Raw genomic sequence first — 15,382 nt, forward strand, 5'->3', positions numbered from 1 at the left:
ATCATAATCCATATTTAATAGTGCTATGAAATATTCATACAGACTTACGTGGCTGCTATCATCAATGAAATGCCAAAATAATCTTATTTCTATTTCTTTAACACTTCTGTAGATGTACATAGAAGTGACACTTTTTAAAAAATCCATTAAAAATGGAATGATAAAAACTGCAGCAACATATTTCCAAACAAAGCAAAACCAAAGAAGAAAACTTTGAATTAAATGCCATAGAATGTTACAAGAAACGTTGAAATAATTAAATGACATAATTTATTATTGGTATGTTGCCATTGCTGTGCATGGCACTTTATAGACCTGTGGCATCATTCTGCTCCCGCTGACTTCACTGAGCCAGGATCCAGCCCAGCATTTACGCACGAATAGTCTCATTGAACTCTCTTCCTGGACCCTTCCTACTCAAGAGACATGTAGCCCCTTGTCTTATCTGACCAAGCTGTGAGAGACTGTCGGCCTGATCCAAAATTCACTGAAGTATTTCCATTCACTTTAATGGGTTTGGAATTGGGACCTATGGGCCCAATCACACCTATGATTACTCACGTGACTTCAATGAGATTACTTTCATAATTAAGGGTTAACAGGTTTGGGCTTATTACACACTCAGTCTCTATATCATAGAAGCAAATGACGTATTAACAAAATCACACTTTTGGACATATTATATGCACACCTCAGGCCAGGTTCTGTACTTGAAAAAAATGGGGAAGATATGCATGTTCGCAAAGGTAAGATACATGTCTGAACAAGTGGCAGCCTTCTCGTCAGTGGTGCCTCGTCCACACCTATTGGTACTGTTGAAAGTGTACAAGAATACCTTAATATTCACTGACATGACCACTGCTGACATGAGAATTGCACCCAAATTTGGGCATAAGAAGTTCTCCCTAGCCAGATTTAAGCAATTAAGCAAAAAAGTAAGCAATTAGGTGAAAAAAAACAAAAATGTAAGAGAGATGTGGCGCTTGAGGCATGACTAAAGAGCTTAAATGGAAAAGAAACTTAATATTGCATATACAAGTGCTGAAGCTTTGGGCCTGATCTAGTTCCCACTGAAGCCAGTGGAAAACTCCCAGTGATTTTTATGGAAAAGTTGGATCAGGTACTTTGAGAAGACTGATAAAGGGGGACAGTTTGAACAAAAGAGTATCCCTTGAGAAATCGTATGTGATACCGAAGTACAAGGCAATTAGATTAGAATTTACTCAAGACCTTTAGAAGCAGGGTAAAAAAAATCTGAACAAAGTTTCATGGTCTGATGAAAAAAATTAACATGTTGTATTATACAGAGGAGGAAAAAAGAAGCCTAACAGCATGATGGAATTAATGTCATGGAGCGGACTGTAACTCTTCTAAAGGTGTAACCAAGCTGAATTTCACTGATGACACAACAGAGAGTGCAAGTGCAATAAATGAAGGGATGTCAACACCAAAACCAGTCCCACTGGGAAGTTGGAAGGGAATTGATTTTTTAAACTATAGGAATGACCCAAAGCACACATCAAAACATGCACAAAACATTAAAGAAATGAAAGCTCAAGTGTTCAGTGCTATCAGAAGCACCTGATTTGAATCAAATTGAAGGAATCTGAAGTGATTTGAAGAAAATCTAGCTGAGAAAACCTAGAGTAACAAAGAACAGTGAAAGCACTGCACTGTATGGACACCAGGAAAAAGCTACCTTCAGCAGTAGAACATCAGAGTTACAAACTGAGCAGTCAACCACACACCTCATTTGGTACTGGAAGTACGCAATCGGGCAGCAGCAGAGCTAAAACAGAAAAACAAAAACAAAAACAGTACAGTATTGTGTTAAGTGTAAACTACTAAAAAATGGGAAAATTAAAAAAAAAGTTTTGACAAGGTAAGAAAACTGTTTTTATGTGCTTATTTCATTTAAATTAAGATGGTTAAAAGCAGCATTTTTCTTCTTCACGGCTAACTACAGTTTCAAAGCTGTATTAAGTCAATATTCAGCTGTAAACTTTGGAAAGAACAATCATAAAGTTTTGTTCAGCGTTATGAACATTTCAGACTTACAGACAACTTCTGTTCCCCAGGTGCTCATAACACTGAGGTTCTACTGTATTAATAAGAAATATATAGACTAGTGATTTTCAATCTTTTTTTCATTTGCGGAGCCCTACAATTTTTCAAACAGAGGTGCATACCCCTTTGGAAATCTTAGATGTAGTCTGCAGACCTCAGGAGACTGTGGACCACACATTGAAAACCACTGATATAGACAGTGTCACAAGGAGATTTCAATGTGATAGAAGTAAATGGTGGGCAGCACACCAAATATTGAATAAAATGCCTGGGGAAAGAACACACACACATTGCAAAGGTGTGTTTGTGTGCATGCAAAACATACAGGTACACACTTTTGCAATAGATACCTTTAAATGATAGACCTGGGTGATTAAATCTATGGATTCTTTGAAACTTTATACACACACACACGCTCATGTGTGTGCCTGTGTGTATATTATATAAAGTTTCAGAGAATCCATAGATCTAATCACCCAAGTCTATCATTTAAAGACACCTATTGCAAAAGTGTGTACCTGTATGTTGTGCATGCATACACACATCTTTACAATAGGTATCTTTAAATGGTAGACTTGGGTGATATATGGTTTCTTTGATACTTTATTTTAAATAAAAATATTGTTGTCTAGGTATATAGAAAAGAGAGAACAATTCTTGGCAACAGTAAAGTGTAGCAGTAATGTATCATTTGCAGATCGTTTTCTATAAACCTGTGCATTCCTCATAACATACAATAGAGGATTTTTATTAATTATATTTCTCAGCCGAGTTAGATGAATTGTGAAGATGGAATCTGAAAATATCAAGAATAGTATAGAAGCTGGATGTTGTAAAGAAAAGCAATAAAAACAAATTGGTTACCCTAGGTGTAGTCTCTTTTTATTATGTTACTGATTATGATGATTAAACCTGGTGGTTTTGTTTGGTTCTGTTTCATCTGGGAATGCAGCCAACTATGGCTAACTTCCTATGGCAGGAAAACAACAAAACTTTACACGTTAATAAAGGATGAAGGAAAAGACCCTTACTAAGAACCAACATATTTTTTTTCAAAAATACAGAGAGCATACTACATTACTACTCACACACAGAACATTAAGCTACATGAGGAAGCTATTGAGTAGGCCAAAGGCCAGAAGTGGGGCTAGTCAGAAAAAAAGAATTCCATTTCACACAAAAACCTGAGGTTTTAGCATCTGGACAAAATACAGACTCTTTCAACAATTTTCATGAAAAATGAGGGAGTGACCCAGCCTCAAATCTGCCCCAGAATAGCCAATAGCCCAGCAGTCAGGGGACTCACTTGGCATGTGGGAGACCCAATGTGAAAAAACTCAGTTTCAATGAACTAGAATTTTTTGACACACACACACAAAAAGTTTTGTGAAAAAATTCCTGACTAGCTTTAGCCAGAATTTACAGCTTAATCAAGCCAAATCCCATGAGTTTTACCCTTTTTGGGGGGGAGGCACAGGGGGAGAGAGAGGGAAAGAGCGTGGAGTGCTGTAGTCAAATTGAGATCATGAACAGAATCCACACTCCAATGAGTTTATGTTTGACACAGTTTAAGAGGAGAAAGTGGCTCTAGGCCACCTTTCTTCTCCCTTGATTCTGGGGCAACTATTGGACAAAACTGCTGTCACCATAAGTGAGAGCAGTCTAGAGTTATGCCTAAACTATGCAAGCTGGAGTGATTCCACAGGAATGGCTCTTCTAGTGATATCTCCTTCCCAGTCCAACATACCATGCCCAGTGTGGTGGGAAGGAGAGAAGAAGCGAATGAGCTAAATGCACACAACAATGGACTTTTGTTCCAAGAAAATGTTACAAAATTAAAAACCAAAATGAAGCATAAGATACAATTGAAAGGACATAGGAGTATGAGTCTATGTTGTACCGAGTAACTGCATGATGTTGCTATTGTTATCCTGTCCTTCCTCTCTCCATTTTTGTCTTTTTGTGGTGTTCACATGTTACAAGTCCTTCCAGCAGGGGCCCTTTTTTTACTGCATTCTGTGAGACACCCTGTAAGTTTTTGGACATTCAAAAATAAATACTTAGCATGATGAGGTATAAAGCAGTTTTCAGTCACTTAGACATCTCTAATTTTAATCCAGTATGTCTAAGCGGCCTACTGCCAGAGCAGAGAGGCAAATAAACACCTAATGTCTTCTGCCATTAATCCAAGCTAGCTCAACTCAAAATGCACCATGAAAACCTGCCTCAGAAATTTTCACAGACATCAAGATAGTGCCAAAACAAAAACAAAAAAAAATAAAGGTCATGTCCCACTTTGATAAACCTGTGTGGATGCTAAAGGATTTCTAATGAAACACTGCGTGTTAGTGGAAGCTGCATGAAGCATAAATGGGGAATAACATAAAAGTTGATTTCAAGCACTTTTCACTCTGAAGTCAGATTTCACACAGCTCTGATTGTAAACACTAAGGACTAGCTTCTGGCATCCTTGCTCCCATGGAGTATAGCTTTATTTCATAAGCAATTTAACTGACTTCCCTAGGAAGTAATTGTATCAGAATCTGCATCCAGTAGTTTGCATAGTAATATATAGTACTATGCATAGTAATTATATAGATCATGTCACTCTTACACTAAATAGTAACTTCCCCTGCAAACAGTCTCACTGAAATCAAGCGGGCCACATATACAGTAAGGTACAAAGTATAAGAATTTGCCCCTCGGAAATGGGCCTGAGCCACAGAGCTTAGATTTGGATCCAAACTGTGTCAAAGATTGGAGGATGCTCAGATCTGGGGTCTTACGTGGGAGTTATCTATCTATCCATCTACCCCATGGTTTTTCTATATTGCTCAGCAATAACCTAAGCCAGATAAAGCTTTCTATACACCCCCACTCAAGGCTCAGTAATATCTTACTTAGGGGCTGTGTCATGGGATTGACTCACTGCTATGGCACCTCCTCCTGGCTGCTCTGGGGATTAGCTCCTTCCAGATCCATTGCCCCCTTCCATAAGTCATTCGCTTTCACTGCAGCCCCTCTCATTCCCTCGGGCACTTAGCCCACTCCTCTGTGACTTGGCCTTCTAGCTAGGTCACTATATAGGTTTCCCCTTCCAGGATATCAAAGTCTCTTTGGACCAACTGTCCAGACGCCTTTCCAGACCATCCTCTAATCTATGACTATGCCACTTTTGCAGTGGTGAGTTAGGAGTCCCAGGCCTGCCCACTATTCCAAGTTCCAGCACAGGGATCCTCTAATTCAGCAATCTCGGTCTGCTCACTCTCAGACCCCGCTGCTGCTGCCCTGTGCTCCTTCCCACTTCCCTTCTCCCTCAGTGTTCTGGCCCACCCGTGGGGTCCAACTCAAGCTTTCTACTCCCAAGGAATGACTGCAGCCTCCTTCCCCTGCTGCCCCTTCTCTTCTCAGCTTCCTAGCTTTGTCCCAATCCAGCCTATACCTGCCCAGCTGAGCTTCCTTTTTCATTAGGTCTTGTCTAGTCAGCCTAATTCTCCCCATGTGAGGCCTACTAGGTTAATTAGCCCCTTCCAAACTACCTTGACCACTTCAGGAAGGTGTAGTATGAACACACCATCATAGGTCAAAAAATAGGAATGATTTTCCACTGAAAATTTAGAACAAAATGAAAACACATAATTAATGTCAAATATTTTACAGAACTTTTCTGCAAAAAATAATTGAAGCAAAATTTTTGCATTTTGAACTGAATGGAATGGAAATGAAATATCTTGGTTATCTGGCTTTGTTCTCCCTCCCCTGACTTCTCTCTTTTCTTTCCTTTTATCTCCTTTTTCCCCCCATTGGAAAGGGGGAATGACAGGTGCATTTGTACGGTCAAGGATACATTGGGCTTGCCCTCCCCCAAAACCTGGGAAGTACAGCTCCATGGTGTGCAGACAGTTGGACTATTTCCTGCTTGGGTTTCTGGTATCTTTCTACCATTCTGCAACAGAGCTTCTTCAGTCTCCATAACCTTCAAGACGAGAAGGGACCATTAGATCAATGTTGCCTAAACGGTGGGTCCAGACCTACCTATGAGCTGCATGAAAACTCAATCTGGTTATGGGTAAATAATGCATCAGTTTAATGTTACAAAAATGTAACTGATATCATTATTGTTTTACACATAATATCAATCCTTAACCACGGAGGAACAAAGCCTCATGGCAGTGCGCACTCCTGTTAGCTGAGTTGGGCATAGGCAAATGTGTGAGCAGGAGGAGGACTCCTTCCCCACAAAGCTGATGTAGCCATTTGTGTCCCTTCACTATGGGGAGCAGACGGATCCTCAGACTCCACCCCCACGTGCCACCGATTTCTCTGCCCTTTGCAAGGTGTCAAGCAGGAGTCCCCTGCACTGCCCTCCAGTTCCATTACCAGGGAACCTTCCACTGCTGAGGGGCAGCCACAGGGCGAACAAGATTGATGGGTAGCATATTTTGAAGTCCTACCAATCTCTGATGAGAATTATAGCCTCACACGCTGTTAAAAGTGACAAATGCATTATTTACTACTTATCTTTCAGATAACTTTGTAAATGTTTTAAAGTTATTTTTCTTCAATGCTATACGAAATGGCCACTGAATATTATATTTTGTGCAGCTGAGCGGTTTTAGAATCCTTTTGCTACCTGGGCAAAACCTTTGTATGAGATGCTAAATTAGTAATTGTCCTTTAACAGAGACAGAAAGAAGAAATATGTTTCTCAAATACAGTGTGAATATAATTACAGTTATTAATGATAATTCTCTTTGCCAGTTGTCTCTGCCTGCAAGTAAGATGATTCACAGCTTCCAGTTTGCACACACTGAGTTTACACTTGTTACATCTAAATGCAAAAGTTTGCTGCATCTGTGAAAGAACCTTTGTTCTTAATCTTCACAGAAATGAGGAGGGATAACAAACAGAGCCAGCTGGAGAATGACAATGCCATTTTACAACAACTTGCAAGATTTTGAAATTTTGTTTTCATTGCACACGGAACAAACACAAAACCTTCTGAACATTTTTTGCAAAATGAAACTGCATTGAGACATCCATTTTGGATCAAAAATGTCTGATTTTCAATTTGAGGGTCTCTCTCTGGAAGCGACCGGATTGTGTCCACTCAACCTCAAAAACCACCCCATGGAAAACTTCAGTGAAATATTTTGGCTTCTACAAAACTGCATATTAAAAAAAGTAAAAAATATTCAGACCCTTTTTAGGAAATACTTTTAGGAAAAAATATATATGTCAGAAACCATGAGGGGGGTGGCCATGCCTATTGGTTGGAACTGTGGCAGCCAGGCCTAGTAGTTGGAGCCAGCAGTCAGAGCCAGAATCAGGAATCCAGAGAGGGGTTGGAGAAAAAGCTGGAGCAGGACTAGGAAGAGGGCAGGAACAAGATCAAGGCCGGAGCAGGAGAGCCACAGTCAGGCAGGAGAAAGTTTTGAGCCCTGGAGTGATGTTGAGCAGACTGAGCTGCTGTTCCTCCTGTGGAGCTTATATACCTGCCCTGAGAGTCACCAGACCAGTTCCTGACTTGTGGAGCCTAGCACAGGAGTGACTCGTTGCCTTACAATATATCTATGTGTATCTGTATTTAAGTTGTGTATGGAGTGCACAAGATCAAACCTTCTCTGTGAAGTGATTAAATTAGGTTTGTAAATGCATATATATGGAAAGTTTATTTGTCTGTCCATAATTAAGATGCCATTATAAAATGCCTCTATCCCCATATCTTTAGTTTGGCTTGCGTATTTTCAAAATTTCCTCCAAAGGCAAAGATTAAGGATAATTAATAAAGCCACTGATGCATTCCAGGTCATTAAAAATACACCCATGTTTCATATTTTGATTTTTCTCTTGAGTTTGTTTCTCACTCTCTAGCTTTAAAAAACAAACAAAACAAAACAAAAACCAACCTCACAAACACCAGACCTTTTATTGCTCCTTCAAACTTTCAAAGTAGCAAAATCTCCTCACAAACTTACGCACTTGCTGTATTTTCAGAAAATAGGCTGCTACTCATTAAAGTTATTTATCACATTTGCCAGAGTCAGGTCACTCCTGCTCCAATTAATATCAATGGGGATTTTTTTGCCATTGATGTTAGTGGAAGCAGAACAAAGTACTACAGGACAGATTCTGCTCTTAGTGACACCCATGTCAACCCACAGTATCTCTTAGTCTCTAAGGTGCCACAAGTACTCCTTTTCTTTTTGAGTATCTCCACTGACATCTATGTTAATAGTCCAGGGCTGGCATGGGTATGAATTTGGCGGTAAAGGCAAGCCTTTGTGAACATGTTGTCCTCTGTTGGATAATTATAGCTTACAAAGAATGTAATTACTCTTGTTTAACTGATACTTAGCGTTAGTTTTCTTTTAGCTCAGTTGGTAGAGGCCTGTTGGTTGGTTGGTGAGACATAATGCAGATTCATGCCACAGGAAATTTCTGGGACAAAAAAGGTAAAATGATTTTAAAAGTTACCTGTATTTGAAAGCTAAATATAATTCTCTCTTGTGGAAGTTAATTTCGAAAATGTAAAGACAATGAAGAATGTGTTCAAATTCTTTAAACAAAATCACCACACAGATACTGCTGTCCTGTTCTTCTTGTAGACAGATTCTTTTCCCAATAATTTCAAAGTTATCACAGGAGAATGGATGTTGGTTTCAAGCCACTTTAAGAGTGGCCAGTACTGTTTACCCTTTAATTTAATCTGATAATCCCATTTCTTAAAAATTTTAAAATGGTGTCTTTATTCACCTACACTGATGGGAAAAAATAGTGTTACAAAACCTGAGAAATTCCAGAACTCAGCCACATTTGCTTCTCTTCCCAAGGAGCCATTCTAGAAGCTTGAGATCAGCTAGACACAGTGGCTCCAAGGCTGCTCAACCATTTCCATTCCAGATCTCATACATAGGGGAAGATGTGGGGGGACGGCTGGAGGAATTTCCTCCAGCAGGGGATTTCCTCCATTGTGCAGATCTGATGGGTGAGTGGCACAAAGTGGGCCACCGCAGAGCTGTGAATTTGGACCATATTTCCTTGATTTTAAGGAACTAGGATTTGAAATTTATGCATCAGATAAGAAAACTGGTACTCTACTTAGCAACCATAATTGTTTTTGAAATAAAGATGTTTTTTAAAGAAATCTGTCTATCTACCTATGACTCAACAAAGCGAGCACTGCGAGTGAAGTTTTACCTCCCTTGATTTAATCACTTCACTTACACAGTTTGATTTAATAAAGTCCACTACAGCTTAAATTCACATTTTTAACTATTTAATTGAGTGTGTATCAGAGCCAAGATGACTAATTTCTATGAATATTTAGTATCATGCTTGATACTAGCATAAGTTAATAGTTTATAACTCAGGAGGAGGTAAATAGAGACAAGGGATAGAGGAGAATTTTGGTTTGCTTTCTGCCAAAAAGTATTGTCAACATCTTGTTGGCATCTTCTTTAGGTCACAAAGTGGGAAATGTATCCAATTGTTTGCATCCCTTATTACAATTATAAAAAATGAAGAAGAAAAAAAGAAAAAAATCATCTTCTTCTTTTAAATCTGTCATTATTGAGAATAGGATCTGAAAGTCTTTTTTGACCTTGGGGGAAGGAAGGAACCCCCACACTTTGAAAACCACTATTCTCACTTTATATCAATGACACAATATTAAAAAGCCTTCCCTCATTGATATTTCCAGCATCCTATTCAAAATTCATACTATATGCTGCAGATGTTTTTGCCAGTTTGAGTGATGCAATCACAGACCAAAAATCGATATCTGTGGAAGATTTGTGAAAACATACAAACCGTCTGGCTACAAATATACTTGAGGTCCTGAAACTCAAAATCTTTTCCAGTTATAGAGAATTTATTTTATAAAATTGTTAATTCGCCTAATTATGTTAAGCACTTTCCCCAAAAGTAATGTTTCAGACCAAAATACAAGGTTTTTTTTAAAGGGATTTTGCACCCAGAAGTGGACTTTTTACAGAACTGGAATGGGGATGCTATGAGAATGTGTTAAATTGAGTTGGCTACTCTCCAGCAAGAAGAAAAGTTATTTTGGGGCAGCACATCTAATAATACAAGTGAAAACGTTAAGAGGAGGCATTATAATTTGGAGGACCCTTTTCTCCGGTGCTGTAATGTAAATGACCAGAATGCCATACAGGGACCCTGTGATATGAAATCAGTGAAGGGAGAAAAATCTTCTAATGACCAGTAATCTCAGAAGAAACATGGCCATCGGAATGCCATGAGCTTTATAATTAGAGGAAAATTGTGAAAACTTCTTGTACAAAGTTCTGATACCTTTACTCAGAATGAATAGTGTCTTATATCATAAGTAATGCCATTGAAACCAGCTCATGAAGTTGTGTACTATTCAGGGAGAGTAAGGATGGTAAAATCTGGCCCCTTGTTTGTACTTGGCATACATATTCACAGCAAAAATGTTTCACAACGTTAATTAATTTTTTTGCTTCATCTAAATATGACATTTTCTCAAAGTTTGGTTGAATAAACTCCAAAATGTTGAGTGAACCCACTCCATCCAATACACATATGTTTTTATACCACTCTCAAACCAGAGTATTTTAGCACCTCCAAACCTAATAATGGTTCGCTCCTCCTACAAACTGAAGAGTGACCTCAACTGACTATTTGCTTAATGAGTACAATCCAGGCCCACGGATCCACAACTATGTTCATCATTTTTTTTTTCAGTTCAGGTCTCTCTTGCAACCCTTTTATGTCATCCTTAACTTAGTAGTGGCCGACTCAGTTGTCACAGCCTACCTACAACCATCCATAGCTATGCGAGCTACAGCATCTATTATGTGATGTATTTGCAGTTCTGCTGCATTAAGATCTTACTATCAGTCAAGTTACATCACTTTTTCTTCGCCATTTTATGATACTTTATTTCTGAAATATGTTGCCTAGTCCTGCCTATTTTATAGATGGGTAAATCATCTCTGTTCCACTTCATTGGGTAGATTTATCCTGGCCTCAGCCCAAACAGCTGATGGGGTATCAGAAAAATCAATAAACTCAATATTTCTGCAGTCTGTTCCACTCAGCTAAACCGTTATCACCCCATTTCTTTAAGACCAACTCAGATTGCTTTTGGGAAAACACCAAGCTATCTTCAGAAGCAGCCACAATTGACAGAAATGGTGACATTAGCACCAGAAACAGAATATTTGTGCAGACATCTTATAAAATACATAGTATAAGTGTCCTCTGCAATACAGATTTTTTTTTGGTGATTTATTTAAATGATATCACAGTTTATCCTCTGGTTGATTTGTTTTGGTAACAATACCTAAAAAAACACACAAAACCACATGTAGCTTCCCCTTTCTGGCTTCTCTTCATATTCAGTCAGCAAAATGATGTATTGTGCAGCTTTGATAGGTTTGACATGAATGAACTCTGACAAGGGACAGACTTTGTGAAAGACTGAAGTTAGTCATATAACAAATTGATACGTGACTCTTTGCATCATGAAAAAGCCCTTATTACAACTATATCAGTGAACCACTAAAGAAAGCCTCTAAGTTGTCTAATATATATATTAGAACTTAGAAAACAATATATATATTTATTTCAAAATGGAGCATTTAGGAGCTACAAATTGTAGCCTAAGTCACCCAATCATTGTCTATAAATAAAGCCAAGGCACTGACCCGTGATTATTGTTATTTGTGTGTACTAAATATCACGTGAATTTGGGGGTGGGGGGAGGAAGCAAGCTTTGAGATATTCTCCCCATTTGTGCTTCTATGTATTCTGTATTAAACCTGCATTTACGTCAGTGCATCAGTGATGAAACTGGAACATCAATGATATAGAGAAACCAATCCATCAAGTACACAGGAGTCCAGATAACCTGCTGTATCTGGAACTAAGATATCTCTACCAATATTGACCATTGAAGAAAATCTTCAATCGCTACTTCATTGAACTGAGGGATATCACATTGTTTCATTTAATTTGTCAGAAATTGTTTCAGGCTGAGCTGAACTTTAGTCAATTAAAAAGCACATTCCCAGCAGAAGAATGAATGGTTTACATTTCAGATATGTACAGTGACAGAATTAATAATGTGCAGTCCAGAGATATAAATATAATTAAGGGTAATTTCATTTTCTTAATGAGATTCCTTCTAAAAGAAATAGGCAGAAGCACTGATGATAGATCTGGGGCCTAGCCCTGTTTCCATTAATATAAGTGGGAGTTCTGCCATTGATTTAAAAAGAAGCAGGATCCAATCCCTGGTTATAGAGTTATAACTTGCATGCAGAATGTCATCAATTAATGCTGCCGTAGGCACTTTGTACAGAAGTGCAAAAGAAATAATGGCTGCTGTTTAACAAGTGTCTGACAGTTGTGTGATTTAGCACAACTTGTCAATTATCCATTATTATTAGTATCTAGTTGATGGAAATTTCTCCTGCTTGGGTAAAATGCATTAAATATCCTCTGAGTAAAGAGAGCAGAAGGAGGTCAAAGTATGTGCTTAACTGTGAAGGAAAAGAAACTGTTGAACTTCTGGTCCAGGAGAAAGAGTGGCAGCAGGAAATGTATCTGCTGCATCACAACACAGCTCTCCCAATTCCTGCACAGAACTCTATATGAACACATAGAAAGGGAGAAAAGAGGCTGCAAACACCACCAAACAAATCTGTGATTTTTTTTTTTCAAATGGGTGTTCACATACATTTTATAGCATTCGCCTATCTTGAATCATAACTTTCCTTGCTAATAACATGTTGCTATCATAGATCTGTATTGTGTATCAGTAACTACCCCTGGATTAGTAAAGGAGTGGAACTGCACCACTTCAACTGAAGCTCTTAAAGAGACTGTGACCAAGTGAGCCTATAACTGACAAATGGGGTGTGGCCTGTGGTGGAATAAATTTACATGAGTTTGGATCCAATCTGATCAAACTGCTCATTGCATCCCTACTTCCAGCTCCTTAGCCTCCATGGAAGACTTCATTGTTCATGGGCTCCACCATTGATCTTTGGATGCAAATGTTGTGGGTACACAGGTTTCCACTTAATCCAGGACCCAGATCTGTTAATCTGCGGATCCTTAATCCATCCTTGTTACGAGGATTTTTTTTAAAAAATTCTTTTCTGTTTACAGTATATACCCTTACACAATAGTATTGGTTTACATACATAAAAGATAATACATCAAAAATTGCCAACAACCTAAAATATTTAAATATTGTAACATGAATTCCTCCTGTCTTTGATGTTGGGGCAGGAATTTTTAAATAAAATTTTCCTCTGTGTGTTTCAATGAAAAATTTCTATCAGATCACTTTTGCCGGTTTTTTTTCCCACCTACCCAGAGGCCATTTCATCTTTGGTGCTGCTGTTTCAACATAAAGGATCCATGGAAAACTGGAAGAGAGCCTTTGAGTGTATCTGCATTAGAGGAGGCATGATGGATACAAAACCTACAGTCTGGGATGGGGAAGGCCTCATATTATTTCATTTTTTGTTTCAGTCTGCTGCATAATGACAATATACAACATCTGAGGGGCGAATTTTCCAAGGAAAGTATAGCACAAACTTGCCAATTATCCATTATTATTTCTATTTGTGACACTGGGAAAGGGGACACTTGAAATGGTATGAAACACACCAGGTTTCATGCTTTCCTGCAAACTCAAATTTTGGACAAGCTTTGGAAAAAAGAATACCTGTAGAACAGCTAACTTTTTAAGTGCACTTTGGCACAGTTGAGCAAACTGGAATTCAGTTTTGAACAGACCTGTGGCCCAAAGAGCTAATGTGATTCTGGGATGCATGAATATGGGAATCTTGAGAATAGGAGTAGAGACGTTATTCTACCTTTATATTTTGCATGGGTGCAACTACCGCTGGAATATTGTGTCCAGTTCTAGTGCCAACAATTCAAGAAAAGCGTTGATAAGTTGGAGAAGGTTCAGAGAAGAGCCACGAGAATGATGAAAGGATTAGAAAACATGCCTTATAGTGATAGACTAAAAGATCTCCATCTATTTAGTTTATTTAAGAGATGGTTAAGGGGTGACTTGACTTTGGTCTGTAAGTAACTACAAACAAAACAAATATTTAATATTCAATCTAGCAGAGAAAGTATAACAAGATCCAATGTCTGGAAGTTGAAGCTAAACAATGTAAGACTGGAAAGAACATCTACATTTTTAATCGTGAGGGTAATTAACCTTTGGAACAATTTATCAAGGGCTGTGGTGGATTCTCCATCACTGACAATTTTCAAATCAAGATTGGATTTTTTTTAATATATGTGCTCTAGGAATTCTTTTGAGAAAGTTCTATCACCCGTGGTGTAGAGGAGGTCAGATAGGATGATGAGAGTGGCCCCTTCTGGCCTCAGAAGCTATGAATTATAGTTTAAAAGAAAACCCAGGCATTTTTGTTTCATGGTACAACCATGCTAAATTCACAAGATTTAAAAAACGAAGCCAAGTGGAACCCAACACATTTGGCTGAGCTTCACTTGGAGTACCTGGATCCAAAAATCCAAGGGTGTGAGCCCATGTGAATCAAAACAAAACAAATGTGTTTTTTTAAAATCCCTGAAAAGCCAGTTTCGCGCATCTGTATGTGTAGAGAATTCTCCATGCCAATCCCAGTTAATATATAGCTGGATGAAAATTCTTTCACTGGCATAAGTGAAAAGAGAATTTTGCCTTCTATCACTAACAAAATATTAAATTTACTTAATCCTTTTTGACAGTTGATAAAAGCACTCAGAAACACTGGTGCGGTTTATATTAATCCTGACATTCTGCAGTGTTTGCCCAGCCCTACTTTTATCCTGAAAAATTCAGAGAAGGTTCTCAAAGATGTTCAAAGCAGATTTTCTATAAGTAAATAGCAGGTGCTTGAACATCTTTATCATTTTTTTCATGCAATTAATGACCTTTATTTATCTCATTGATTTTTGGTGGGTATTTTGTTGTGTATGGGTTTTTTGGTGTTATATTATACGATATTGCTGCTCAACTCCTGCTCCTTTATGCTTTTTAGTATTCTCTCCATTAAGTGACATTTAAAATATGTTTTTCTCATGTCTACCTATTCTGCATGGCAATTACTTTAGAATTGCATTTATTTTTCCTAGAGAGAGGACATTTTGACAATGATTGTTAAAATATCAGTATTGTGACTCTTTACTTTCTGGACCTTTATCCTCTGTGACCCTCTTCAACATGAGTCAAGCAGTAGATCTCAGCCATATGTTATTTTTTTAAAACTTTATAGCATTTTCATAATTTATT

General features: G+C 38.2%; 1 long non-coding RNA gene across 1 annotated transcript in view; it reads right to left on the reverse strand.

Annotated features, from left to right (window-relative positions):
• LOC142068560 (uncharacterized) overlaps positions 1-15,382 on the reverse strand; it is a 469,584-nt gene that overhangs the window by 143,917 nt on the left and 310,285 nt on the right. The window lies entirely within an intron of this gene.

This window comes from Caretta caretta, chromosome 11 (assembly GCF_965140235.1).
Source record: "Caretta caretta isolate rCarCar2 chromosome 11, rCarCar1.hap1, whole genome shotgun sequence".
NCBI classification, from domain to species: domain Eukaryota; kingdom Metazoa; phylum Chordata; order Testudines; family Cheloniidae; genus Caretta; species Caretta caretta.